The sequence below is a fragment of the Pleurodeles waltl genome, chromosome 1_1 (assembly GCF_031143425.1).
Source record: "Pleurodeles waltl isolate 20211129_DDA chromosome 1_1, aPleWal1.hap1.20221129, whole genome shotgun sequence".
NCBI lineage: Eukaryota > Metazoa > Chordata > Amphibia > Caudata > Salamandridae > Pleurodeles > Pleurodeles waltl.
In genome coordinates, this window is record NC_090436.1 from 194107779 (window position 1) to 194129773 (window position 21995).

The following is a 21995-nucleotide window of genomic DNA, read 5'->3' on the forward strand; positions in this document are numbered from 1 at the left end:
GTTAGGGGTTGTTATGGGTATGTGGAGTGTGCATGCTTTAGTGATAGGTGTCCATGCTTTGTTGTGTCATGCAGGGCTTGGTGTTGGGATGTGTGGTTTGTGTTATTAGTACATTAGTGAGAAGTTGGAGTGATAGGGGAGGGGGTGAGGGTGGGGGTGTGTGATAGCATGCAGGTAGGGTGGGGGAATATCGTAGTTAAGATTTGACTTACCAGTGTCCATTCCTCCATCGACTCCTCCGAGGCCCTCAGGATGCATGATGGTCAAGACCTGCTCCTCCCATGTTGTTAGTTGTGGGGGAGGAGGTGGGGGTCCGCCGCCAGTCCGCTGAATCGCGATGTTGTGCCTGGAGACCACTGAACACACCTTCCCCCGTAGTCGTTCCACCTCTTCCTGATGTCCTCCTGATTTCCTGGGTGCTGTCCCACTGCGTTGACCCTGTCGACTATTCTTCGCCATAGCTCCATCTTCCTAGCTATAGAGGTGTGCTTCACCTGTGATCCAAATAGCTGTGGCTCTACCCGTACGATTTCCTCCACCATAACCCTGAGCTCCTCCTCTGAAAACCTGGGGTGTCTTTGGCGTGCCATGGGGTGGTGTAGGTGATGTGTGTGGGGTGTATGTGGTGATGAGTGTGGTGATTTGTAGTGGTGTGTGGTGTTTTGTGCGTGGATGTTGTGTGGGTGATGGTGTTGTGTGCCTCTGTGTGGTGGGGTTACCTATTGCTGTGCTCTCTCTCTGTCGCCTTCATCTCTAATTTTGGGTCGTAGGGGTTTGTGGGTGATGTGGGTGTGTGTTTTATATTGTGTTGGGTGTGTGGGAGTGGTGTTTGTATGTGTATCAGGTGTGTGTATTTGGAATTGTCCAATGTGGCGGTGTTTTGGAGATGTGTGTGTATTTTTGAATACTGCGGTTGAAAGACCGCCGCGTGGGTCGTAATAGCATAGGCGTGTTTCTGTTGGCGTGACGGTGGAGGTTTTGTTTTCACCAGTTTATCACTGACCTTTGGTGTGGCGGACTTGTGTGGGTGTCTGAATTTCGGCGGATTCCGAGATGTGGGTCATAATAGCTGTGGCAGAATTCCGCGGCGGTGTATTGGCTGTCTTCTGCACGGCGGTACGCGGCTTTTACTGCCAATGTTGTAATGACCCCCTAAGTCTTCAAAACCAATAGTGGGCCTGATCACTTTTAAATTGGCTACATTTGGAATGGTGACTGAGGTAACCACCTGACCTACTACATCTTTCCATTGACCCACATTGTCACTCCCGCAGGTCTGTTGTCACTTTTCACTAGGTCATGTTTACACTGTAACGGCCTATTGCACAAGCAACAAATGTACAGTGCAGATAGTTGGCTGCTTCTGAAGAGCTCATTATATGTGAATCACTAGCTTTGTCACATTGAACCAATCAGGTCAACATACCTTGGTATGTTGACTGTCATCTCTGTAAAAGTGCCACATAAGGTAAAAAGAGGGTCATGTGATACTAGTACACACCACACAAACTCAATCAGATGTAGCATTAGATTCCATTAGGAAGTCCACATGTCTACACATTCACAGAGAGGAAGCTCTCTCAGTGACACCCATGCCAGCCCTTTCATTGTCACCTAAGTATTAGGGTATAGTCTTTACTATGGTAGTAGCCTGTATGGACCATATGCAGCAAGTCAGTGTGCCCGGGTGTCAAGGTGTCTGTACAGTCATGCACAAGTCAAGTAGTTTACTACTCAGAAGGTCACAATGTTGTGTTGTGTTTCATAGTAACTCACATCACAATACATGTCAGTTGGCCCTGGCTACATGATGTTATTGGGCTGGCTTAGTCAGTGTAGGCCATGACCAGGGTTGAGGATAGTCAGTAGATGACTACAAAAGTGAGTATTTATGTCCCTGTACTTTTCAGCATGTCAGAAATACATATGTAGTGGGTTAACAATTTAAAAATGTTTGTACTAGGTTTACACAAAATGTGTGTTAACCAAACAGAGGACTTGAGACGCTGGACCCGGAAGATCACAGAGATTCGGCTGGGGCTGTCCTCCCAACGTGGACAGGGCACACACTGGACCATGACCCTCTCCCAATGGCCTGCAAACTGGTGATGGTCTACCTGGAGTTTGATGGGCGGTTGAGGGACTGACAGCAGATACAAGGGGGTGAGTACTGGCCAGAGTCATACATGTTACATTGCTAACTTTCTGTGTTGCAGGCAACCATCTCCCCATCAATATTGGGGATCGGCCATGTGCGAAGCACAAAAAGAGGAATTGTTTGTTTAGGTCTGGTAGTAGGTGCATGCTCATGTGCTTTGCCTATTATTCTTATGGCCAGAAACACAGCAGAGTCCAGTCCACTACCAATTTACTGTACTGAGCTGATACATGGCTGAGTACAGTGGTTAATCAGATCATGTTGTTTGATGTTGTGGGTGACATTTTTGCCCAACACGTCACTTGTCTTCAGTGTGTCAAGAGTGTTACTACCTTATTACTGTGGTTCGTGATGGTGGTTATTTTACATGTGACACAGCATACGCTGCACTTTGGGTGCAGTCACTGAGCAGTACTTCCCTTTAGTTGCCACATCCCTCCCTCCTCCCTCCAACGATGGCAACACAGCAGCATGCAATCTCAACACATGGATAACCGAATGCGCCGACACTCTAGCCCCTCTCTTGCTGACATTGGCCAAACAGGTACCTAAGAAAGCAAGCTAGTTCACCACGAACTCCAAAAATCAAAGCGTACCTGCTGACGTTTAGAGAAAAAATGGAGGAACAGCCAAACCAGCGAAGACCTCGCCTCATTCAGAGCTGCGACCGCCACCCACCGATGAAAAATCAAGAACGCAAGGAAGGACGCACTCCGGGAGTGCATCAACTCCTCCGTACACAACTCCAAGGAACTCTTGTCAGTTATCAACGAGTTCACAGATCCCCCTTCTGAAGCCACCAGCATCTCCGTCACAGGACCTCTGTGACAAACTCGCCATCTTTTCCCACCATAAGATCCAGGACATCTATGACAGCTTTCTCCTGGCACCGGAACCTGTGACTAACCCACCACCCTAGAACCCACCCAGACCATCCACAGCTGGTCCACGCTCACCACAGAGGAAACAGTCAACATTATGAACAGCACTCTCTGCAGACCCCCTCGAGGCCCCTAACCACACCACATATACATCAGAGCCAGTACATCCATCGCCCCGAGCTCCGGAACACAATCAACTGCTCCATCAACACAAGTATCTTCCCTGAGGACTGGAAACACGCCAAAATACACCCTCTCATGAAGAAACCTTCTGCCAACCCATTAGAACTAAATCATTTCCAGCCCATCTCGTTGCTACCCTACCCCGCCAAAGTACTGAAGAAAGCAATCAATGCACAACTACGGAATTTCATTGAGGCCAACAACTCCCTGGACACCTCCCAGTCTGGCTTCCCAGCAACCACAGCACGGAGACAGCCCTCCTGGAAGCCACTGACAAACATCCCATTGCTCCTAGACCACGGCCATACCGCAGCACTCATACTCCTTGACCTCTCAGCAGCATTCGACACGGTCTCCCACAGACTACAAGTCATAGGAATCCACAGAACAGCCCTGGAATGGAACCACTCCTTCCTCTACGGGAGGATACAGAGGGTCAGACTTCCGCCCTACACTTCCAGACCCACAGGAGTCATTGCGGAGCCCCCCAAGGATCCTTACTGAGTCAAACACTGTTCAAGGTTTACATGGCCCCTCTCGCTGCCATCGTCAAAAGCCACGGTATGAACATCGTGCCATATGCTGATGACACACAACTCATCATTTACCTCACCGAAGACCCGGACATGGCCAAAAGGAACTTCCACTCAGGAATGGAAGCCGTCTCCACCTGAATAAGAGAAAGCTGCCTCAAGCTCAACTCCGACAAGATTGAGCTCATCATCTTCACAAACACCATCTCAGCTTGACCCACATCCCTCAGCGCCCCCTCTGCATGCAGGCACCTCAACTAGAAACATCAAAAAACTACAACTCATCCAGGACAACGCCACCAGACTCATTCTTGTCTTCCCTCGCCGAGAACACATCTTGCAACACCTAAGGACCCTCCACTGGCTACCGGTCGAGAAGCGAATCACCTTCAAGCTTCACACCCACATGTGCTAGGCCATACACAACACAGGATCAGCCTAACTGAACCACCGCATCTCCTTCCACAACCTCCACCATCTCTCACATCTGCAAAACTACCGCCGGACGATGATCCTTCACCTACACTGCAGCAAAAGGCTGGAACAATCTCCCCCGCACCGCAGACAAAGCCCGTTACTCACCATCTTCAAGAAGAACCTCAAAACGTGGCTCTTCGGATGAGGCAACTCCCCTCCCCCGCCTTGAGACCCTCACGGGTGAGTAGGCACGCTTTACAAAAATTGATGGATTGACTTGGTAGGTGAGGAATTTACAGTTATATGAGCTAACAAACAACACTGGTGCTATCAGTATTAGTGCCTACATGTTGGGATGTGCAACTTTCACTTTTGTAGTATCATTTATACTACTGTTTCACACATGATCAACCTTCACAGGTTGATGTCTGATTCCATCACATATGTGTGTGTAGGCCAAACTGTTTTGGGAAATAGTTATATGTGATTGGTATACAGTTCATGTATTACCACAAACAGGAGTGTGTAAACATTGGTTGGTGGGTCACACATACCCTAAGTCATTACTCAATGTCATTAGTCAGGTCCAATTGCTGAAGCAATGATGGACTTGGTAGGTAGACATATAGTAATTTCTCACAATGTGAATTTCCATGCCATTGAAGTGGAAATATTCAGCTAAGTGATTTGCACATGTGTATTTATGAAGGTTCATTCTCTGTTGACTGTTGACATGCATCGGGAGTGACATATAGAAATGTAGAAATCATATGGGAGTGTCTACGCTCAGTAATACAATGGAATGTGTATTTGCATGAAAAAAACGTACAGTGATGTGCCTTCCTATTAGGAAACAGATTAAACCACCTCTTCAGGCAATGTATATTACCTGAGCCTCAACAACCTTCAATGAACTACTGGCTTTTAGTTATGCAATGTAGGAATGGTGTTCTCACCCAAACCAACCTGGACTGGGGATTTCCCTAGGCCGAGTTGATTCCTTATGCTGTGGATATGTGTAAGCAAATCTCCCAGACATTTTACCCAGATTGCCTCCAGTCTACTTTTCCGTTCAACATGTGATATTTAGTGAAGCTACATAAGTACAACCTTTCATAAGACTATTCTGACAATGGACATATTAGGACGTTACCACTGGGAAGTTTCAACAGTGTTACATGAGTTTTTCCATGTCACCTTATTCCTGCTACTGTACATACTGCTGCAACATAGCTGTATTAGTTGACCATCATTTCATCACAATGTGGTATTAGGTATATGAACATTTGATAATTGCAGGACCTTGTGTGGAATCTGTAGGAATTATTTTGCCATTGCCATACTACTTGCTAACATCAGGTTACTGAGGTATGATACATCACAAAACAAACTGATGGACAAAGTGTTGAAACTTTTTTTTTAAACTCACCTCAGTCACAGATCTGGGTTTAATCAATTGTTATTTTGTTCACCACGTCACCCCAGTTTGGACACAGACATATGAAAAGACCACAGCTGACAGCATGGGAAGAGAAAGTCTTGGCAATACTGCATCCTGTGGGACTCACTGGAGTAGCTGGAGGATTGGAAATTGGTGAGTGAATATTTACTACCTATCACCCCCCCATACCTGCATGGTGTCTCACCCCCTCTCCCTGACTCCCATAACTCCCCTGCAACCCACACAGTGCACCTACACATTTGACTAACCCCAATGCCAAGCCCTGCATGCCATACCAATGCATGTACAGCTCTCACAACCCTGCATGTACACCCACCACCACTGTATGCACAGCATGGAGAACTAACAATCCCACAATACATCACCATACACAAACAAAGGTGGCAGGGCAACACCAAATATACAGGGGAAGCTAGGCATGTAGAATATGTCACAGACATGAAGCATAATACATCACTTACATCCCCACAGGTGCCCCAGCCAATCCCAGCAGCGAAGCGGTGCCACGACTATACAATCCCCCAACAGAAGATGCCCCTAGTGATGACAGTAACTCTGAATTTCTGGATCTGGGTGAACTACCTGGCCCATCAGGGACCACTGGTCAGTCGGCCACCCCAGCTAACTCCCAGTCCACCACAGAGCCTCCCCCTCAGTATCCAACACCACAGCACCCACACCTCTGTCCTCACGACACGTCAATCAGCAGTGTGCCCACCTGTACAGGGACCCCGGTCCACGCCTCACAGCCAAGACAATCAGGGTCCTGGGGTCAGTGGCAGTGGGCACACCATTCAGGGGACACAGGCATAGAGGGACAGGGACGCTCAGAGAACAGCTGTGCACCAGGTGGAGAACAGGCCCAGGGAAACGACTGTCCAGGAGGCACTCACTAATATCCTGGGGGCTTACCAACAATCCCAGGACAAGATGGTCCAAATTCCTAACAACATGCAGGAGAACCTGCAGGAGGTACACTATCAGGAGATCAGGTAAGATTTCAGTCCCTCAACACCACCATGGTCTCCATAGCAGGGGTGCTGGCTGATATGGCAAACATCGTGAGGGAATATACAGCACACCAGCAGGACTCTTCCACTAGCCAGTCAACTGAAGAGCCCACCACATCTGCTGCAGCTAGTGGACAGGAGGCCCTGCCACAGGACACAAAGGCCACCGGCACCCATCCCCCTGCAAAAGGTGAACCACCCCGCAAACGTTCCCTGCGACCCAGGCAGTTGCCAGAGACACTTGCCAAGACCACCGCCAGGAAATGAGACCCTCCTGAATGTCCCCCTTGTGTTCCACTTTCTCACATTGTCCACTTTGAACTGCCATTGCTCCCCTTCCTATGGCCCCTTGGACACTGGGCCTGTGCTACAAACACACTGGACAAATAGCCTGGACTCACCTCTACCATCACCCCATTCCATTGCACGCCCTGTTCCTTCTATACATTTCACTCCAATGAACACCCTTGAACACAAGTTGGGTGACAGTGCTTTATGTGATGAAAATGTGCAATTATGTTAACAGTTACATCTTGTGCAATTGACCAGAACTTTGTTATAGCATACAAATAATGACCTGTAGCAGTCTGTAGTCCTTACATCAGTACACAGTTGTAATAACACCATCATCTGCAAACTGAGAAGGCATAGGTGACAGTCAGTTGAGATGCAAAGGAAATGACTGCCATCATGCTACAGCCACACTGAAAACATAAATAATTAGAGGAATGGTCAGTTCCTCTGTCTTAACTGTGTGTCATTGGAAGTACTGCTGTAATACTGATATTCTGTTGTCCTCATCCTCTGCCTCCTCATCCTCACTGTCCTCAAGGTCCACTGCTGCCACAGGGGCATTTCCAATCTCCTCCTTCTGCAGATAAGGCACATGTTGTCTGAGGGCCAGTTTGTGCAACATGCAGCATACTACAACTCTCTGGCAGATCTTCTCAGGGAAGAAGCACAGGGACTCACCTGTCAGATGGAGGCATCTAAACCTGGCCTTCAGGAGGCCGAAGGTACGTTCTATGACCCGACTGGTTCGCCCATGTGCTGTCCTGGCATTTCTCACAGGGGTCAGGAGCCACAACAGGTTTGGGTAGCCTGAGTCACCTGCAAGAATTGAGGGACAAACATTAACCTTACACAATGGTATGGGGGATGACTCCAGAAGGCATAAACTGACATATATTGGGCGGGGACTCAGGCTCACATATTAGCCACACCCTGTGCCTCTGTAATTATGCCATCACATTTGGGATACTGCTATTCCTTAGGACGAAGGATACTTGGCAGTGACATGGGAGATGTACTGGTCTGCCAGGAACACCATTTGCACATTGAGTGAGCGGAAACTCTTCCGATTACTGAACATCTGTTCATTGTGGCGGGGGAGGACAAATGCAATATGTGTTCTGTCAATCACCCCAATAATATTAGGAATATGTCCCATTGCATAGAATCCAGTCTTCACAGTGGCCAAATCTTCCACTTGGGAGAAAGCTATGTAGCTCCACATGTGTTTGAACAAGGCAGACAAAACCCTTGCCAACACTATTGAGAATATTGGCTATGACATTCCTGCTGCCAAGCCCACTGTCACTTGGAAAGAACCAGTTGTCAGGAAATGGAGCCCTGATAGCCAGCACTATTGAGAACATTGGCTGTGACATTCCTGCTGCCAAGCCCACTGTCACTTGGAAAGAACCAGTTGCCAGGAAATGGAGCGCTGATAGAACTTGCACATGAGGGGCGATCCCAGTGGGATGGCGGATAGCTGACATCAGATCAGGCTCCAATTGTGCACACAGCTCTGTGACTGTGGCCCTGTCCAGTCTATAGGTCAGTTTTATATGCCTGTCCTCCAGTGTAACCAAGTCCACAAGGGGTCTGTACACGGGGGCTTGCCTCCTCCTCCTATTCCTCTGCAGTGGTACGTATCTAAGGGACACAAGTGAGAAGGAAGTCACAAACCGAACAATGGAACCACCACCTCAGTGTAACTGAGCATGTATTTAATCGAATAATGTGAATGGCAATGTATGTACAATTCACAGCAATGATGCAGTTTCCAATTTCTGATTGTTGTCGACCACCATAAAATGGCGACCCCCTGTCCTGTAAGTATGGACAGGTGGGAGTGATGTAACTCCACCAGCGTTGGGCATCATGGCGGAAGGCGGTCTTGCACTGCTGTGCTATTCCTCATTGGCTAAAATGGGGCTCTATGGAGTACAGTGTCCAATGTGGATCACCGGCGGCGGTGACGGTGTACACCGTCACGGATGTGACTGCCATTTTTTATCTATAACCTTACTTGATTCCTGACTTTCCACAGGACAACAGCTACACTGTGTGCGCTGCTGTGACTTGTGTCTGGATCCTGCCATGGCCCGTGTGACAGGGGAAAGGGCCCCTGCCTTCACTTCGGAGGAGTTAGAGCGCCTGGTGGATGGGTCCTACCCCTGTATGAACAGCTGTATGGGCCTTCAGACCAACAGGTGAGTACACCATGGGAACGATGCATGCAACAAGGTTGCATGGAGATGTGTGTGCTGGCAGTGTGTCATTTGGGTGGGGGGTATGTCTGCTGGTAGTGTACATGCAGGGATCGGGTAATGTGTGTGCCAATGGAGATGGAAATGTAATTTGTGGGCCATATGTCTGACAGGCTGGATTGTATGGTTAATGGTGTCCTCCTGTCTGTATTACCTCTGCAGGTCAGCGCCCATCAGAAGAAGGGATTGTGGCATGCCATCACCAAGGATGTGCGGACCCTGGGGGTCAAGGGAGGAAGGGGGGAAAAGGAGAGTGACACATGCAAGCACAACATACACCATACACAGAACCAGCTGTAGAGTAAAACCAATGTCACAGAACCCACATCTAATTAAAACAAGGACCACATTGAAATTTAGCGAACACTGTAATTTGATGCCAACAGCAACCATATTGTCTGTTCAAAAGCAAATGCAGGCGTCAATGTCCAGAAGGGGCCAATGGCCAGTCCAATGTACAAAAGGGCCACATGGGGTTTACAATAAAAGAGGCATTGGGGGAAAGGAAAGGGTTTTCCTTTCCCTCAATGTCTCTTTCAGCATTCCTTCTGCCCGATCGCGATGCGATTGGGCAGCAGGAATGCCCACTAGACACCAGGGATTATTGTTTATGTGGTATTTTGAAATGTTTGGAAACGTGATTTTTTTTTAGCTATATTTGAGGTTTGCCGGGTAAGAAAATGTTGGGGGATCCATGAAACCCACACCTCTCTGGACTCCTCCGGGTGTGTAGTTTTAAAAAATGTCTGGGATTGGTAGGTTTCCCTAGAAAACTGCAACACCTGGGACCAAAAACGCAGGTGCCCCCACCCCCCGGAAAAACAGGTAGTTTTGTAGAGTGCTGTAACACTTTATTTCACTAGTTCTACATTAATACTAAATATGCTAAACTAATTTGCATTTGTATATACATATTTTGTATTTATTGTCAAAACATTAATAAACGTAAAAATATGTTGCTATTACTTTATGATAAGAAGATCCCCACCACTGTGAGACAGCTCCACTTAAATGTGCGAAGTTACTAATTCTACAGGAATACATCCTGTTTTAGTAGACTCCACCCTGAATTGAAAGGGTGCATACACGTGAGGCATTGGAAATATGTAAATCTACAGTTCAAAATGGTGAATAGTAAAAATGTTTTAGGTATATTAGTAATTATACATGTAATTATACATATGCATATTTATCTTTGTGATTAGGCTATAAAGCTTGTCCCTCTATCTACCTCTTTGGTGAACCCTACTCAGGTAAAGACATCCTGCAGGGCCCTGACAACCACAGATGCAGTTGTTGTCCTCAGGATATAGAGTGGTGTAGTGTACGACCACCAGGATAAACCTGTTCCCTAATACTATGTCATGGCCCAGAGATTCAACAATGTCTGACCCTATCCTCTCAAAGGGTGTCCCTAACACTCAGTCAAAGAATGTTCCTACCATCTTCTCAAAGTGGGTCCCTACTACAGGGAATGTCTGCAGGGGAACCTTGCACTGTTTACTTGACTTGCCACTGGCCTGACAAGGCACTACCTTCGGTCTTATCTGGGTTCACTAAAAGTGGTTGACCACCTGCTCAGAGGTCTTGGTCTATCTAACGTGCTTATACGCCAACTCAATTAGTAAGGCACAAGAGCCCTAGACGACCAACAGCACCATGGGTGACCCCAGCCTGGGAATTGTAGTTTCATTGTAAAGTATGCTATCCTCCCAACAGATCAGGTGATCTCCACAAGTGTATCTATTTTTCTGGGACTTAGCCTATGGTCCAAGGCCTTCCAGAGAGGGATATTCTGTCTGCACTTTGCAGAACCCTGCCTCAGATGGTTTTCCTGCAGGTCATCCAACACAGGCACGTATTCTCCTGTAAGCCCCAGGGTCCCACAGGGTTGACTCCTTCCGGAGTATGGGAACTAGGGGGCTAGCTTTCCATCCCCCTTTACTCTTCTCTTATTACAGTAATCTGGTCCACTATTTCAGACTACTAGTCACCATGACATGCAGCTCTGGCCTTTATGGTCAGCAGCACTCAGGCAGTCCCAATATTTCAGCATGAGCCTTGAGCTCTACTTATTTCCAGACAGTATGATGATGATCATTTTACAGAAGACAATCAACATGGAAAGCAGGAATAACATCTACCTCCAGAGGATCAGTGATCCCTCCCTACTCCATGTTAACCATCGCCACAACAAGGTAACTGACTTGGTTTGCAACATGCACCACATAGCGACACATATTTGGAATTATTTGCTCTAAATACACAAGCTGACACCAGAGAGTAGTTATGCTTGCTCCTGTGTCTCTCAGAGCCTAAACCTTCTTCCCATTAATGTTTGCCAACTGCCTATAATTTTTAGAATTAGCAGGCATGAAAGCCATGGGTTCCACCTCCACTTCACCTATCGACAACAGAGTCACATCTGTCTACCCTTCTGTGCCCATTGACCCAACTTCTTTACCCAGCTCTACGCTAGCAATCCCTATAGACTGCCTACCTGTGTTCCCAACTCTAAGAAAAACTTGAGTAAATTCTCTGTTTCCCTCTCTTTAGCCAGTCATGCGTCCACCTCTGTTGGAGAGGACCAGGAACTTCTTCCCCTTAAACCCATCCACTTCTGTTTAGCGGACTAGATTTTTCTCTCCTTGTCGATTTTCTGGAGCTATTTAGAGGCTTCTTGTTATCATCCTTGCTTCCTCCATCCTTCTACTTTTGAGAACCAGAACCAACCCTCTTGTGTTCCCTTCCAATGTAATTTGGGCAATGCATGCTGATTCACAAAGCTAAACTTACACTTTAGTGTAAGCTTACTATTTCTCAGTATTCAGAAACTACAATTTAATAGCAACTTTATGACTGCATAGACTCCGCACATTAAAAAAATAGGGCATGCCTATATTTTTATGTGCAGAGCTCTCCACCCTGACTGCGAAGTCTCCACAGTCATAAAGTTACTATTAAATTGTAGTTGGTGAATACCGAAAAATAGTAAAGTATGAATTTACCTTAGTGAATCGAGTCCTCTAGTGGTAAGCAAGAGGTAAGCCTCTCTCAAGCTCTCTGGGATCATTTTAGACGTAGGGTCTGATTTATATTTTGATGGATAAGTTACTCAGTCACAAGAGTGATAGATATCCCATCCACCAAAATATAAATTCCATTAATAACTCATCTGCCGAAATATAAATCAAGTCCCTAGTAAGGTGCTAGAACAGTTCTATGAATTAATGATTCAAAATATACTCCTGCCTAAACAAAATATACAGCTAATTTTAGTCTGTTACTTTACTGCCCTTCACCCAACCATCCAATGCTTTAATGGAAATATCAACAAAGCCTTACCAAGATTGCTGTGACTGCTTCTAGATGACCAGAAACATTGAGATGATTTTCAGGAGCAAGACCAAAGTTGCAAAGTAAAGGGGGTGGGGGGTGGCTGACCATCAACATGGCCGCACACTAGCGTGGCTCTGGCCCTCCAAAATCCCGAGCCTCCTTATATTTGCCCATTGTTTCATACATCCAAGCAACAAAATACTGAAGTAAGACTGCTGCCTAAAAAGCAGCCGAATGTTTGTTTTTTGGTGATCCGAGGCATTACCTACATCAAAGAAAGGATGAGGCCTACCTGCCACTGTGAAACCAAGATGAGCAGAGGAAAGGGGACCAAAGGCTCACAGTAGACTAAACTGGAGAAGTATACCTTTACAAAAGAGCCAACAGCCACAGCGGAAAGCAGGGAAAGACGACCCTTGACAGATCCTGGTTCTTACGATAATAACTCTCTTACTCTCCAGGATATAATGACTGGCATTCAGGAAGTGTGAACATCTTTGGAATCTAAAATAGACTCAGTTTTTAACAGAGATCACACTACTGAGAGAGGACCTCCGCAAGATGGGAACTAGGATGACAGAAGCAGAGGCGTCCATCACTACCCTAACAACAGATACAGTCACTCTGCAAACTCAATTAAAAGAATAGCGAGTGAATGCCAAGTTAATGGAGGAACGTTTGGAGGACTTTGAAGGTCACTCAAGACGTAACAATGTCTGTATAATTGGAGTTCTGGAGCATCCAAATGGAATGGCAGTGGAGCTTTTTGTGAAGAATCTTATAGTCAAACTGCTCCAACCCTGGGGTCTCTCTAAGTACTTTTCTGAGGAGCGCACCCATCGCGTCCCGGATGCCCTGCCGAAACGGGGTGCAACCCCGTCCAATAATTGCTTGCATTTTCAATTACAGTGATCAGGACGTCATACTGCAGACAGCTCATGGAGCACCACAGTCATCTATAAAAAAAACTAGCATCACCTTTTTTCCGGACTTCGCGAATAAGGTCTAGAAAATGCAAAATAGATTCAAGGTTAAGAAGGTGCTCTGAGATTGAGGATTCAAGTACTGTATGATTTCTCAGCAAGACTGAGTTGTATTGGACAGTAAAACCTGGTATTTTCCACTCCGAAGGAAACTTGGGACTAGTTAGATGGATGACGAATGGTGAATGGATCCCAGAAGCACAAACACTCCAATCTGTAGCAACAAAAGAACACTGTGGCCCTCATTACAACATTGGCGGTAAAAGCCGCTTACAGCCGTGCAGAAGACCGCCAACACACCGCCGCGGAATTCTGCCATGGTCATTATGACTCACAGCTCGGAATCCGCTAAAATCCAGACACCCACACAAGTCCGCCACACCAAAGGTCAGTGATAAACTGGCGATAACAAAACCTCCACCGTCACGCCAACAGGAATAAGCCCACACTATCACGACCCACGAATCCACGCAGCGGTCTTTCAACCGCGGTATTCCATTGGCGGTACACACCGCTGTGCTCAAAATACACACACATTTACAAAACACTGCCACATTGGACAATTCCAAATACACACACCTGATACACATACACGCACCACTCCCACACACCCAATACAATTTAAAACACATACCCACATCACCCACAAACCCTTACGACCACAATTGCGACAGAAGGCCAGAGAGAGACACCACCTGAAAGAACAATAGCATCCACAGGCACCATCACTCACACAACATCCACTCACCTCACACAACACACCTCAAAATATCACCCCACACATCACAACACACACCACCACACACATCACCCACACCACCCCATGGCCCCGCAAAGACACCCCAGGTTCTCTGAGGAGGAGCTCAGGGTCATGGTGGAGGAAATCATCCGGGTAGAGCCACAGCTATTCGGATCACAGGTGCAGCACACCACCATAGCTAGGAAGATGAAGCTATGGCGCAAAATCGTGGACAGGGTCAACGCAGTGGGACAGCATCCAAGAACTAGGGATGACAGCAGGAAGAGGTGGAACGACCTACGGGGGAAGGTGCGTTCCGTGGTCTCAAGACACCACATCGCGGTACAGAAGACTGGCGGCGGACCCCCACCTCCTCCCCCACAACTAACAACATGGGAGGAGCAGGTCTTGGCTATACTGCATCCTGACGGCCTCGCAGGAGTAGCTGGAGGAATGGACTCTGGTAAGTCAAATCTTTCATTACTTCATCCCCCACCCACCTGCATGCTATCACATACCCCCACCCTCGCCCTCACCCCCATCCCTCCAACTCCTCACGTATGTCCCAATATCACCAACCACACATCCCAAACCCAAGCCCTGCATGTAACACCAAAGCATGGACAACCATCACCAAAGCATGGCCACTGCACATACCCATACACCCCCCTAAACCATTATCACACAAGGTCTTACACAGGAATGCAAGCACTGGGGTACAGGGTCACCCACCCATTACACATAATGGCACACACCGATGCAATAATTATGCCTTTACACCCCTGCAGGACCCCTACCCAACATCACCGGACAGGAGGGTCCAGACATGTCCACTCCACCCACAGAAGAGGCCCACAGTGATGACAGCAGCTCTGACCAACTGGATCTAGATGCCCAGCCCATCTGGGACCTCAGGACAGTCGGTTCCCATCACACTGGCACAGGCCACCACAGAGCCTCCCCCCTCTGGAAACACCAGCACAGCACCCACCCAGCGGGCCCATAACTCTGTCCCCCAGGCCACGGTACTGGCCACGTTTCAGAAGACCCAGCAGCTGCAGGAGGAACAGTATTTGGGGTTCAGGCAGGAACTCAAATCCATCAATTCCACCCTAGGCACCATTGGAGGGGTGCTGAAGGAACTCGTCAACACCAGGAGGGACACTGTGGCACAACAAGGGGCACCTGACACTAGCCTGGACAATGAACTGCCCACCACCTCCGCCGGCGCTAGTGGACAGGAGGCACCGCCACAGGACCACCACACCAGCACCCAACCCCCTGCAGATGGAGAACCACCCCGCAGGCGGTCCCTGAGATCCAGGACAAAGACAGAGAACAATGCCAAGATCCCCGCCAAGAAATTAGACCACCCTGATTGTCATCCTTCTGTCCCACTTTGTCACCCTGTCCATACTTAAACTGCCCCAGCTCCACTTCCTATACCTCTTTGGACAATGCACCTGTCAGACTAATAGACTGGACTATGCTATGGACATTCCTCCACCATCACCCCTGACCATTTTATAACCCCTCCACTATTTAGCACCTAAATAAACACCCTTAAATCACAAAACTATCTGGAGTAAGTCTGTGCTTTCGAAAATGTGTATTTGCAATAACTGTGGAAAAATGCTATATCCATTGTATTGTAAACATGCCTATGTCACACAGCTCTAGTCCATGAGGAAACAAAGCAGATGTCACACAGTGGGACCCACATCTGTGAAATCGAAAGGGAAAGTGACAACTCAGAGTCCATACACTGTGCGAAAATGACCGACAGATGAGAGGTAGAAGAATCAAACAGATGTAGCAGGCAGTGTTGTCTTCTTACCTGTGTCTCACTGGAAGTATTGTTGGATCACCATGTTCCTGTTGTCTATGTCCTCTTCTTCTGCTTCCTCGTCTTCACTGTCCACAGGCTCCACAGCTGCCACAACACCTCCATCTGGACCATCCTCCTGCAGAAAAGGCACCGGTCCAAGTCCTCACCTAATAGCCACACACGGTGCCTCTGGAGTTGCCCCATAACATAAGGGATGCTGCTATTCCTCAGAATGTAAGCGTCATGCACTGAGCCAGGAAATTTGGCATTCACATGGGAGATGTACTGGTCTGCCAAACACACCATCTGCACATTCATCGAATGGTAACTCTTCCGGTTTCTGTACACCTGTTCACTCCTGCATGGGGGGACCTCGTCATTCGTCATAAACTACTAGTTTCAGTTTGACACAAATGTAAATCTTTGCTCAGAAAAGTCCCAGCTGGAATGTCAGGAATAAATGTTGTGTGATGAAGTCTGCCTAGAGTCTGCTGGGACAGAACGTTGTTCTAACCGTGGTGTTATGTTTCATTTTTCCATGTATAAAGTTAACTTACTTTTACAAAAAATAAATAAACGTTTAAACTGCTGTTCTTTGCTTGTTATGTAATAGCGTTATACGGGGGCTTGGCTAGTGTAAGAAATAGTTTAAATAGTACTAAAGGACTCAGCGGATGAGATCATATGACCTGCATTGATAAGTTGCACAGAACTTGTAGCCATGCTTTTCTAATTTGCTTTTGAGGCAGGTGTCCATATCTCCTTCTGTTATAGTATATAATGGGTGGGATGGAGGCTGCGGGAATGTGTGCTTGCTTGTTAGGGACAGGTATGGTGGTTATTGAAGGTGTGGCTCGGTCTCCCCCCTGAAAGCACTGCAGGGGGGGCACCACCTGCTCAGTTAGTGGGCATGATGTTGAGGTACATGGCTTGGCTTGGGCAGGGTGTCTTGGTTCCTTAGACACTGGTGGGAGTTGTTGAAATTTGTATGTTAAGATTGTGATTGGTTGTTCCGCACAGATGCCCATTGCTGGAGTGGTTTCCTAATTGGAGACCTTATGACCCAGCGTAAAGCTGGCATGAACATTGTGCGTGCGGATGGTTGATTTTTTTGGACATGTACACATACCTATGTGGAATATGGAATGTGAGAGGTGTTAACCCTCCATGGAAGCGATATTAGGTACAAACATACATCAAAAGAAGGAAGACGAAAAACGATTTTCTTCAGGAAACACAAATGATTAGCTCAGAGGCCAGGCGTTACAAAAGAGGTGGAAGATGCATGGCACTACATATTTAGCCGTCGCAAGGGGGCTCTTAATTTGGATACATCTCAGAGTCCCATTCTAGCCTCACGTGGAGATTGTTGACAAAAGGGGTGATATATCATGCTGACAGACAATTGGAGGAGAAAGATGTGACGATTCTCAATATATATGTCCCCAATGTAGATCAGTAGCATTTTTTGAGAGCTTAGCACCACACCTGTTGAGTGTTCTCCACTAATCCTTGATTGTTGGGGGAGGTTTTAACTACACAGTGGACACAATCCTCAATATATCACACCCACCCTTGCCTAATGCTGAGATCCAAAAATTAGCTAAGGGACTCTGTGCTTGTATGACAGAATGAAGCCTCTTGGAGGCTTGGAATATCCTCTATCCCTGCAGTTGCAAATACTCCTATCACTCAGGAGTGCATGAGCTGCACGTGTGGGTAGATAGATTTCTGTGTAGCACAGCTATATAGGAGAGGGTGGTGGATGCAGAGTATCTGGCAAGAACTCATTTGGACCATAATCTTCTGTTGCTGACGCTTAATTGGGAAACTCCCAGAATGGTGATTCTGAGTTGGTAACTCAACATTGAGCTACTGGAGGACCCAGTGTTCACAGAGGGGCTGGGGTGGCCATTAGAAATTATGTTACTGAAAACACAGGAACAGGGGAATCCCCCTTGATGGATTGGGAAGAATATGAGGGCCTTGCATCGCTGCAACATCTGGGATCCAGGTGCAGCTTAAAGCTGCTTCAAGGTTTGGGAAAGTAGCAGTTGAGGATCCCTCCAGAGCCAACACTGCAGGAGAAGCAGGAAACACTGCTAACTCTTATAGAGTGCCTGAGATTATGATTATCACAGATTACATTAACAAAACTCATAATGATTAGGATACAGCTGGGAGATTGCTTGCATGGCTGGCTAAACCCTGAAAGAAAGAGGCTCTTGATTTTTTTAATTAAAACTGCAGCTGGGCCTTTGGTGCATACATAGATGGGAATGAATGAAGCATTTAGAGATTGCTACAGGCAGCTATATGCCCCTACTGGAGGTTCATAGTGTGCAGCGAAATATGACTATGTAATAAATGTAAAACCCCATCGACTGCCTACTGTAGAGGGTGAAATTCTTTGAGGGAATATAACTGAGCAGGAAGTCAGGGGGGAAGAAATGGCGAGAGGAAGGTGCTGAGCAGGGATGGGATAACCATTGAATGCTATGCTGCATATGGTGAGCAACTAACTCCCCACCTAGTAACAGTGTACATGTTCAGGTATCTGTGTAGACTGCCATCAATATTGTGAGCCATTGATCACAATATTATCTAAACCAGGCAGGAACAGTGAGAATGTGGTCTCGTTCAGTCGGCTGCCCAAATGAACGTGGATTACAAGAGTATTAGCTGGAAACTGGCCAATAGGCTTCTACCTTATTCCTTTGCGTAGCACAACTTTGAATATAAAGTAGCTGGTTCAGCTACTGCATCATCCTATGCCGGACTGCCCCACGTCTCTAGCACTGGTGATGGATATATAAAAGGCCTTAGACTCTCTGCAGTGGGAATTCCTGTACGTGGTGATGGCCGGCATGACCTCAGCAGTGGATTTGTTTACTGGACGAGACTGCTATATACTAATCTGATGGCCCAAGTGAAGACCGGCTGCATAATTTCAGAGTGATATCCATGGGCAGAGGAACGTGACAGAGTTGCCCGGTGTCATCAGTGCTATCTGCAATGGCTCTTGAACCACTAGCTTGACCTATCTGGCAGGACAATTACTACTGCAGACAAATGATCAATGGGATCCTGCTGTATCTGTCACTCCATGCGGACAACATTATGCTGGCATATGCGTGGAACAGCAGAGGATGTGGATGGGGAGCTTTTGGGGCTCTGTTAGACCTGTCAGTCTTAGGGTGGTCTTCCTCTAAACTTTTTGCATGCTTGCCTCCAACTTTGCATTCATTTTTGTTGGACTTTACCACTGCTAATCAGTGCTAAAGAGCTTGTGCTCATCCCCCTAAACAAGTCTGTAGTAAAGTGCACTACATATGCCCATGGCCTGTAAATTATGCGCCGCATTTGCGTCGTTTTTTGACGCAAAAACGGCTCAAACTTGCAAAATGCCATTGTATTTTGTAGGTTTGCGCCGTTTTGCGTCTAAAAGCGGCGCAAATGCGGCGCTAAAAAAAGTATAAATACGGGCCTAAATGCCACTAGTGGGCCTCCAGCATTGATTGTGCCACCCACTGAAGTAGCCCTTTAAACATGTCCCAGGTCTGCCACTGCAGCCTGAATACAGTGTAAGTTTGAGGCATTTTGAAACCTCTTGCCAAGCCTTACACTCCCCTTATATTACATTTAACTCACCCCTTACATTTAAGTCATTTAAGTCACCCCTAACATAGGCTCTAGGTATCCTTTAGGTTAGTGTGCTGTTTTTTTTAAAGGCAGGGCATGTACTTTTTGGTTTTACATGTCCTCTTAGTGAAAAACTCACAAATTAGTTTTTCACTTCTGTGAGGCCTACCCATCTCATAGGATAACATTGAGATTCCTTATTACTTTTAATAAGCTGTAATTCCTGACTGGGAGAAGGTAGTACCTATGGAATTGTAACGATAAATCCTCTTTATAGGAAAAGTCAAATTTATTGTTACAAATTTGAAAATGCCACTTTTAGAAAGCTGGCATTTTCTTGTTCTTAGCCATGTGTGCCTGAAGCCTGTCTATGATCTCTTGTCTGAGATGGGTGGTAGTTGGGCTTTGTGTAGTCCCTTTAGGCAGCCACACACAATGGGAGCTTAGGTGTGAATTGATGGTCCTTGGTAGGCCATCAGGACAGGATGGGAGACAGAAGCTGGACACAGCCTCATACTTACACCTAATAGAATATGTCCTGTCCCCACACAAAGGGCTGCATACTCCCCTGGAGTAAGTCTGGAGCCAGGCAGCAAGGAAGGACCTCTGTGCACTTCAAAGACTCATTTGAAGTCACCCCCACTTCAAAGACACCACTGGGTATAGGAACTAGACCTCAGACCCTACCACTTCAGTACACTTCTAGACCTGTGGATACTGTGCCAGGAAGAAGGACTGCTGTGCTGCTGAAGGACTGCCTTTCTGCTGGACTGCTTTCCTGCTGTGCTGACCTGCTGCCTGCTGCAGTCCTTGCCTGGGTAAGAAGGACTGGACCCACATCACTTGAACCCAGAACCCACGGTGACTCCAAGGGCCATCTAACTGGTTGTCTGTTTTCTAAAGTCTCAGGGGCAAAAAAGGCTTCCAACTTATCTCCATCTACACCTGGACTCTGCCATCTGAGTCTGCCCTGCCTAGGGAGTGGCTAATGGTGTTAGCTGCAGCTGAAATAACCATTGCTTTGCAGATCAGAACTAACGCATCATCCCTTTTGCGTGGATTGCAACTGGCTCATGGCCCCACTGCCTAGATCAGAGTCAACACATCACCTCTCCATTGCAGATCGACCACAGCACACCACTTCAGGTACTGCTGTATCTTGGATGTGACGCATTCCTGCTGTTGCATGGAGAAAATAGATGCATCTTTGCTACTGCATGGGAAAGATCAACGCATCGCCACTACTGTGGGAATTAACACCGATGCACTGCATGACCATGCTCTCTGCATCTTCAACGTCAATGCAATCAGGATTAAGGTACATTTGTTCAGTAGGCCTCATTAGGTCTCTGTGGCCGGCCGCGGTTCATCGAGGTCAGCCTGAATGTTTGACTTTGTCCAGATCCGGCACGACCAGATGGCCCCAGTTGGCACTTTTTTCTTCTAAGCATGTATCTACAGTTTATTCTTTAAAAATTCATAACTCAAGTTCTACTTATTTAATTTTTGTTGTTTGGGTCTTGTTTTATTTAATAAATTAAGCTCTATTTGTCAGAGCAGGTGTGGTATCTTTTTGTGTGGTGTTTTCACTGTTTTACTGTCTGAAGTGTTGCATACATACTTTACACATTGCCTCTTAAGTTAAGGCTGACTGCTCTGTTTCAAGCTACCAGAGGGTGAGCACAGGTTAATTTAGGGTGTGTTGGTGTCTCACTCTCACTAGAATTGTGGTTCCTGCTTGCTCAGGGTGCAACCCCTCTGGCAACAAGAGACCCAATTTCTAACAGGCTCTTGAACAGTTTGGAACGTTACTCGGTCTGTGGGTTAATTGGGAGAAGTCTTGCACTTACCAAATAAAGGCCCCTGAGACAGGTGACAGGATGAAGGCACTACGGAGTGACATATACCTGGAACCAGTTACAATAAATTACTTGTGGGTTATGCATTTACCAAATGGTAGATTGGTTGCTGGGTGGCAACACTGTAGTGGCCAAAGTCTCACTATGTCAGTCCATTAGATTCTGGTGCTGAATCCCACTGCAGGTAAAGGCAGGATCGCCTTATCGAAGATGGTCCTCTTCCTAAGATTGTTGTATTTCTTTACAACTTGTCTGGTACAGGTTCCAAGAAAACTTTACATAGACATTGATGTCTTCCTGCTTCAGCTTATATAGGGGCCCCAGCAGAGGAGAACTGCACTTGAAAAGCTAAGGTTGCCAACTGCTGAGGGGGGAATGGCTGTTCTGGATTTGGAACTCTATTATC